The sequence below is a fragment of the Bos grunniens genome, chromosome 15 (assembly GCF_055505025.1).
Source record: "Bos grunniens cultivar Pamir isolate PY7600 chromosome 15, Bosgru_T2T1.0, whole genome shotgun sequence".
Classification (NCBI taxonomy): Eukaryota; Metazoa; Chordata; class Mammalia; order Artiodactyla; family Bovidae; genus Bos; species Bos grunniens.
Window position 1 is genome coordinate 849729 of NC_141179.1, and position 8769 is coordinate 858497.

An 8769-nucleotide genomic window follows, 5' to 3' on the forward strand; every position below is an offset into this window, starting at 1 on the left:
AGCGAAGGTGATGGCATTCCAGTTGAGCTATTTCAAATCTTAAAAGATGATGCTGTGAACGTGTTGCACTCAATATGTCAGCAAATTTGGAAAAGTCAGTAGTGGTAACAGGACTGGAAAAGATCAGTTTTCAATCCAATCCTGAAGAAAGGAAATGCCAAGGAATGCTCAAACTACCACACAATTGCACTCATCTCACACGCTAGTAAAATAATGCTCAAAATTCTCCAAGCCACGCTTCAGCAATACGTGAATCATGAACATCCAGATGTTCAAGCTGGTTTTAGATAAGGCAGAGGAACCAGAGATCAAATTGCCAACATCTGCTGGATCATCAAAAAAGCAAGAGAGTTCCAGTTTTGTTTTGTTTTTTTTTTTTCAAAAAAAAAAAAAAAAAAAAAAAACATCTATTTTTGCTTTATTGACTATGCCAAAGCCTTTGACTGTGTGGATCACAATAAACTGTGCAAAATTCTGAAAGAGATGGGAATACCAGGCCACCTGACCTGTATCTTGAGAAACCTGTATGCAGGCCAGGAAGCAACAGTTAGAACTGAACATGGAACAACAGACTGTTTCCAAATAAGAAAACAAGTACATCAAGGCTGTACACAGTCACCCTGCTTATTAACTTCTATGCAGAGTACATCATGAGAAATGCTGGGCTGGAGGAAGCACAAGCTGGAATCAAGATTGATGGGAGAAATATCAATAAACTCAGATATGCAGGAGACACCACCCTTATAGCAGAAAGTGAAGAAGAACTAAAAAGCCTCTTGATGAATGTGAAAGAGGAGAGTGAAAAAGTTGGCTTAAACCTCAACATTCAGAAAACTATGATCATGGCCTCTGGTCTCATCACTTCATAGCAAATAGATGGGGAAACAGTGCAAATAGTGGCTGACTTTATTTTTGGGGGCTCCAAAATCACTGCAGATGGTGATTGCAGCCATGAAATTAAAAGGTGGTTATTCCTTGGCAGGAAAGTTATGACCAACCTAGACAGCATATAAAAAGCAGAGACATTACTTTGTCAAAAAAGGTCCATCTAGTCAAGGCTATGGTTTTTCCAGTAGTCATGTATGGATGTGAGAGTTGAACTATAAAGAAAGCTGAGCGCTGAAGAATTGATGCTTTTGAACTGTGGTGTTGGAGAAGACTCTTGAGCGTCCCTTGGACTGCAAGGAGATCCAACCAGTCCATTCTGAAGGAGATCAGCCCTGGGATTTCCTTGGAGGGAATGATGCTAAAGCTGAAACTCCAGTATTTTGGCCACCTCATGTGAAGAGTTGACTCATTGGAAAAGACTCTGATGCTGAGAGGGATTGGGGTCAGGAGGAGAAGGGGACGACAGAGGATGAGATGGCTGGATGGCATCACTGACTCGATGGATGTGAGTCTGAGTGAGCTCTGGCAGTTGGTGATGGACAGGGAGGCCTGGCGTGCTGCGATTCATGGGGTCGCAAAGAGTTGGACACGACTGAATGACTGAACTGAACTAAATGGGACTGGATGCCATGATCTAAGGTTTATAAGTGTTAAGTTTTAAATCAGTTTTTTATATACAAATACACTGTGATATGATTACAAAAATCAAGTTGATTTATGCAAACCATCACTTCACATGAATACCTAAGTATTTTATTCTTTCTGATGCTAGTGTATATGGGATTATATACAAAATTAAAATTATTTCTGATAATCATTGTTAGTATATGAAAATGTAGCTAATTTTTGTAGATTTTTTATCCTGCAAGCTTCTTGAATTTATCTATTAGTTCTAATAATTTTTGATGTAATTTTTGGATTTTCTATATGTGAGATCATTTCTAATATCTAGTTTTTTAAATATCTCTTCTTGTGCCCAGTAGAATGCATTTGAAATTTATACAGATTACTGTTTGTCAGTAGTTCATTTCATTACTGAGTAGCATTCCAAACTTATCACAGTCAGGGCCTCCCTGGTGGCTCGGATGGTAAAGAATCAGCTTGCAATGCAGGACACTGGGTTTCAATCCCTGGGTCAGGAAGATTCCCCTGTAGAGTGGAATGGTTCCCCTGAGTGTAAGAAATGAAGCTGAGGCTCTGACAAGACAAAGGCGGCTAGAACAGTGATGACAGAATATTGCAAATGATAGACCGATAGACCTGGGATACAGTGAGAGAGATTCAGAGAGACTGAGGAAGGAAATGCTGGAGATCTGGATAGCATTCCCTCAATTATTCATGCATTTGAGGAGACTACATCAGGCTGGGCAGAGACTTATCCAGATGGATTAGAGAGAAGATAGCTTGGTGCTCACATTGAACCAGAAAGAGCACTTATTTTCACCAGCTGGAAAACATCATAATGCACAGGGCCTGTGCAGTGGGTTGAATATGATGGAGGCTGTGCATCATGAATATGATCTTTCATGAATATGAAAGAAGTAGTAGGACAGAATTAGCCCAAGACTGAGCACTCCTCTGCAGTTGCCTCATAAACCATAACAGCAAAGAAAATAATCCAAAAAGAAAACATTCAAAAGAATCAAACTTATTATTATGTTCAGAATTCTGTTTCTGTGTTAATGTAAGATATTGATCTCACTATTTTCCTTGAGATGCCCTTGTTTCATTCTGGTGTAAGAGTGATGCTGCCTGCATGAAATAACTTGGGCAGTATAATTTCTGGTCATCTCTGAAAGTGTTAATATAGGATTGGTGCTATTTCTTGATTAATTTTAATATATAATTTATTTGCAAAGCTATATGAAAATAGAATTTCATTTTGGGAAGGGAAGGATTATAAGAATTAACTTTCTGGAAAGAAAGTGAAGTCGCTCAGTTGTGTCTGACTCTTTGTGACCCCATGGACTGGTAGCCTACCAGGCTCCTCTGTCCATGGGATTTTCCAGCAAGAATACTGGAGTGGGTTGCCATTTCCTTCTCCAGGAGATCTTCCCAACCCAGGGATTGAACCCAGGTCTCCCACATTGTAGGCAGATGCTTTACCATCTGAGCCACCAGGGAAATTTCATTTTTCTGGAGTATTAGATTATTCCTGTTTTTCATTATTTTTCTTACTGTTTTGAGAAAGTTGTGTTTTTCTTAGCAGTAGCCCATTTTCTTGGAGAAGGCAATGGCGCCCCACTCCAGTACTCTTGCCTGGAAAATCCCATGGATGGAGGAGCCTGGTGGGCTGCAGTCCATGGGGTCGCTGAGGGTCGGACATGACTGAGCGGCTTCACTTTCACTTTTCACTTTCATGCATTGGAGAAGGAGATGACAACTCACTCCAGTGTTCTTGCCTGGAGAATCCCAGGGATGGGGGAGCCTGGTGGGCTGCTGTCTATGGGGTCACACAGAGTCGGACACGACTTAAGCGGCTTAGCAGCAGCAGCCCGTTTTCTTTTAATTGGCAAGTATATTGTCGTAAGTTCATCTATCATATTTTCTCTCATCTTTCTAAGATTAGTAAAATCTGCAGTGAGGACAGTCTTTCGTTTTAAATTCAATTGATTGAATTTCAATTCAATTTCAAACAATTGATATTTTGCTTTTCCTATTATTTTTCTCTTAACTCATTTTGCTAGGAGCTTATCAATTTTATTAAACTTTCAAAGAAGCAATTTCTGCATTCACAGATTTCCCTATTTTTCAATTAATATTTATTTCAATGATTTCTGTCTAATGTTTACTATTTCCACTTTACCATATTATCCATGTATATTTTGCTTTTCTTTTTCTTATTTCCTGACAATGAAGCTTAGTTAATTTCTTAATATATCTTGTCTTCTAATACTTGCCTTTAAAGCTATAAATGTCTAACCACTTCTTTAGCTGCCTCCAGTCAATTCACATATATATATATATAAAATACAGAATATAGTTTATATATTCTTCATAAATATCTTATATATATCTTTTATACATGTATGCCATTATATCCCTATTGAAATTTTATTTTTCAAAATTATACACTAGTAATTTGGATATGTTGTTTAATTCATAAGTATCTGGAAAATTTTATATTTTAGTTATAAACTTCCAATTGAATTTTATATATGTATATTTTCTGTGGCTTCCCAGGTGACACTAATGGTAAAGAACCTGCCTGCCATTGCAGGAGACATAAGAGAAATAGGTTCAATCCCTGGGCCAGGAAGATCCCCTGGAGAAAGACATGGCAACCCGCTCCAGTATTCTTGCCTGGAGAATCCCATGTACAGAGAGGAGCCTGATGGGCTATGGTCCAAAGGGTGGCAAAGAGTCACACACAACTGAGTGACTAAGCACTCATATGCTGTTTATATTGCTGAATTGAGTCTCCATGAGCCGCACTTTGAGATAAATAGAAGAGTCCCACAAATTTTTTTTCTTTCTTCACTCTCACACAAATACAGACTATCGACAATTTCATCTTCAACAGAAATAAGTTTTAAATGACTTGTTCTGAAGTTGCCATTCATCATTTCTGGAAATCAGATCAGATGTCATGTGCAAAGACAAAGAATGAACTTGAACAGATTTGCTGACTTTGATGGTCATTATTTAAAAGAGAAGTTTCTACATATTTCATTTCTATCTAGATTGGACTTTTCCCTTTTGGTGGTTTGACTTCAATTTTTTCTTTTATGCTTTTTCCCCAAAAGAGTTCTCTAAGTCTAGATCTGCTCGGTGATCTGGTGGCATCTCTGGAGGTAGAGTCTATTGTCAAAATTGTGATTAAGGTCCCAATGAATATAATTAGAAAAGAATCACTCTTGGAGATGCACCAATTGAATGCCTCAATTATATGTGGTGTAGTTTAAACGTAGATAAAGTGTTTACAGACATTTGCCCTTACCTCTGAGAGTATTAGCCTATACCAGTGCTCACATGACTGACTTCTTCATGAATTAAAATGATGGACTCAAAAAGATAATAAATACATATATATAAAGTATGTATATGAAATTATTCTCCATCTTTCACAAAACCCAAAATTCAGCAATACTGAATGAAGACAGAATAGTATAACTGATCGAGAATGAAAATGTGGTAAATACTATTTCTCTGTTTCACTTTTATTGTTATAAAACAAAAAGAGCAATTTTTGTTTGAGAATTCACACAGAACTTACAATTTTCTCTCTACTCAAAATGTTGATTTAACATTTGCTTTTTAAAAGGAGAAATTCTGCCAGCAATAAATATTTTAAATCTCTGCTTACAATCAAGAATAAAATTTCTTTGGGCAACAGGACATTTAGATTCATTCTGAAAATTCCAGCAATTTGAAGAGTAATATTTTTCTGAAAGACTGAAAATAAATCTGATTTTCTACAAACATGAAAAATGTTCAGTTCAAGGTGCAGTAATGCTGCATGTATCTTGCTCTCTGTGTTCCAAGAGATGGCATCAGTGCCTCAAGGACAAAGAAGAAGCCACCAGAGCCCAGAACATCAATTGAAAATCTTTCTCCTTATGCAGGTAACTCAGGAAGTGTATTGAGAAACAAGATTCTGAACTAGGCTTTCCATTTTGCAACAGTACACTGGTGGGGTGAGAATTCAGTCCTTTAAAAGTTCTCCTATCTGATTCTCATGATCAGCCAAATCAGGAGTCCTTTGCTATTGCTAAAATTTTTTGGAATCAGTTTTACTATGTAATACTTTTTTAGAATACTTTCAAATTTTAAAGATCCAGAACAGATTTATCTTCTCTAACATCAAGTGTACCTAGAAACTAACTTCAAGTGTATCCATCTGGGGGAATTTTAAAGGACAGATACTTCTAAATCTCATGATAAGTTCAAATGATAATGTTCTCTAAGCATTGATTGTTAACATGTTAAAAATTAGAAGATGATATAACATCTGTAGAACTTGATCAAGTGGCTTTAAAGAACCCAGAGTAATACTGTCGTAAGCAAGCTGTTACTTCAATTCCTATTTTTCTCTTCACAGGTGAGCTTCAGCATCTAACCATATGCGTGTTTGCCATTTAGATGTGTTCTTTTTTAATTGCTTGTTTTTAATTCATATATTTTATATTTAATTTATATTTTATTAGTTAATTCTTTAGAGATCTTTGTCTATTTTAGATACTATTTCCAATTATACCTTATAAGATGTAAATGATTTCCAGTAACTACCTATATCTATTGATGTTGTGGTATCTTTTCCTAAATCCTTAAAAATAATGGAAAAATTCTAAGACATCTGTTTGGAATTTCAGTGATTTGTTAAGAAGATTCTTCTACCGGAAGAATGGAGAAAATCATCTTCTTTACTAGCTGTAATGTAAATATGAAGTAAATCTTGCTTTACTTTTTTTTTATTGAGTCTTTAATCAATTTTTATTTTTGTGTAAGGTATTAGCTATATATACAATTTAATTAGCTTCCAAATTGAAAGCTAGTTCTAGTTGTGGAAATTCATTTATTTTGTAATGTGTCCTTTTTCCACATAGTTTAAAATTATAAAGATCCAGAATAGACTTACCTTCTCTAATATCAAGTGTTCCTGGAAACCAACTTCAAATATCTCTATCTGGGGATATTTTAAAGGGCAGGTATTTCTAAATGTCTAAATTGATAGGTTCAACTGATAATGTTCTCTAAGCATTGTTTTTTAATATGTTAAACATTAGAAGATGATGTAGTATCTGTAGAACTTCACTGACTTATCTAATCACTTGCCTCCTCCTTATAATATTGCTGAAGTTAGGGAGGATATTTTAATCAGGCTGGTATTATAATCTTTGAAAGTATTAGAATATAATAACCATACTGCCTATTGGTTCAATAAGTAAATGAATTATTTTAATTTTTCAGGCAGCCATGTGTAAGAATTATATTTACAGCTAATTCTGTTCTGAGCTCTGAAATATGATATATAGAAAAATCTATGGAACAAAGGAGAAATGTAACTGAGTTTGTCCTCTTGGGACTCACTCAGAGTGTCCAGGGTCAGAAAATATTATTTGCTGTGTTCTTGCTCATCCACATTGTGACCATGGTGGGCAAACTACTCATTGTCCTGACTGTGGTGTTCAATACAACCCTGGATGCCCCTATGTACTTTTTCTTGGCTACTTATCATTTATGGATGCTGTTACTACAGTCATGCCAAATATGATCACAGATTTACTCTATGAAAAGAAAACCATTTCCTTCCAAGCTTGCATAACACAACTTTTTATAGGACACTTATTTGGTGGTGCTGAGAATTTACTCCTGGTGGTCATGGCCTATGACCACTATGTGGCCATCTGCAAATGCTTGCATTATTTGACCATCATGAGTCAGCGAGTGTGTGTTATGTTTCTTCTCCTAGCCTGGGTTGGTGGGTTTTTACATGCTGTAGTTCAACTTCTCTTTGTTTACAGCCTTCCTTTCTGTGGCCCCAATGTAACTGACCACTTCATCTGTGACATGTACCCCTTGTTGAAACTTGCTTGCACTGACACCTACATTATTGGCCTCACAGTGGTTGCCAATGATGGGGCGATCTGTGTGGTCATCTTCATGCTCTTACTCATCTCCTATGGGGTCATCCTGCACTCCCTGAAGAATCTTAGTCAGGAAGGGAGGTGCAAAGACTTGTCCACCTGTGGTTCCCACATCATTGTGGTGGTCCTCTTTTTTGTGCCCTGTATTTTTATGTATGTGAGACCTCCTTCCACCTTCAGTTCAGTTCAGTTGCTCAGTCGTGTCCGACTCTTTGTGACCCCATGAATCGCAGCATGCCAGGCCTCCCTGTCCATCACCAACTCCTGGAGTTCACTTAAACTCACGTCCATCGAGTCAGTGATGCCATCCAGCCATCTCATCCTCTCTCGTCCCCTTTTCCTCCTACCCCCAATCCCTCTCAGCATCAGAGTCTTTTCCAATGAGTCAACTCTTCGCATGAGGTGGCCAAAGTATTGGAGTTTCAGCTTTAGCATCATTCCTTCCAAAGAAATCCCAGGGCTGATCTCCTTCAAAATGGACTAGTTGGATCTCCTTGCAGTCCAAGGGACTCTCAAGAGTCTTCTCCAATACCACAGTTCAAAAGCATCAATTCTTCGGCGCTCAGCCTTCTTCACAGTCCAACTCTCACATCTATATATGACCACAGGAAAAACCATAACCTTGACTAGACGGACCTTTTTTGGCAAAGTAATGTCTCTGCTTTTGAATATGCTATCTAGGTCGGTCATAAATTTCCTTCCAAGGAATAAGCATCTTTTAATTTCATGGCTGCAATCACCATCTGCAGTGATTTTGGAGCCCAAAAAAATAAAGTCTGACACTGTTTCCCCATCTATTCCCCATGAAGTGATGGGACTGGATGCCATGATCTTCGTTTCCTGAATGTTGAGTTTTAAGCCAACTTTTTCACTCCCCACTTTCACTTTCATCAAGAGGCTTTTTAGTTCCTCTTCACTTTCTGCCATAAGGGTGGCGTCATCTGCATATCTGAGGTTATTGATATTTCTCCCGGCAATCCTGATTCCAGCTTGTGTTTCTTCCAGTCCAGCATTTCTCATGATGTACTGTGCATAGAAGTTAAATTGATAAATCCTTGACTGTGTATTACACAATTATCACTCCTATGTTGAACTCTCTAATCAATACTCTGAGAAATGCTGAGATGAAAAATGCCATGAAAATGCTCTGGACTAATAAAAGAAAATGAGGCAACAGGAAAGTGTATCACCTATTTTCAATGAAACATTGCTCTTTCCATGAAAGCCTTGTATAATTTTTTAACTGTAGTAAATTTTTTGTTAGGTTTAATAACTTGCAATAATAAAAAATAAG

The 8769-nt window shown here is 37.2% G+C and overlaps 1 pseudogene; it reads left to right on the forward strand.

Moving 5' to 3' along the window:
- Positions 1-6871: 6871 nt before the first annotated feature.
- LOC147357212 (olfactory receptor 4A47-like) lies at positions 6872-8644 on the forward strand (annotated as a pseudogene).
- The last annotated feature ends 125 nt before the right edge of the window (positions 8645-8769 follow it).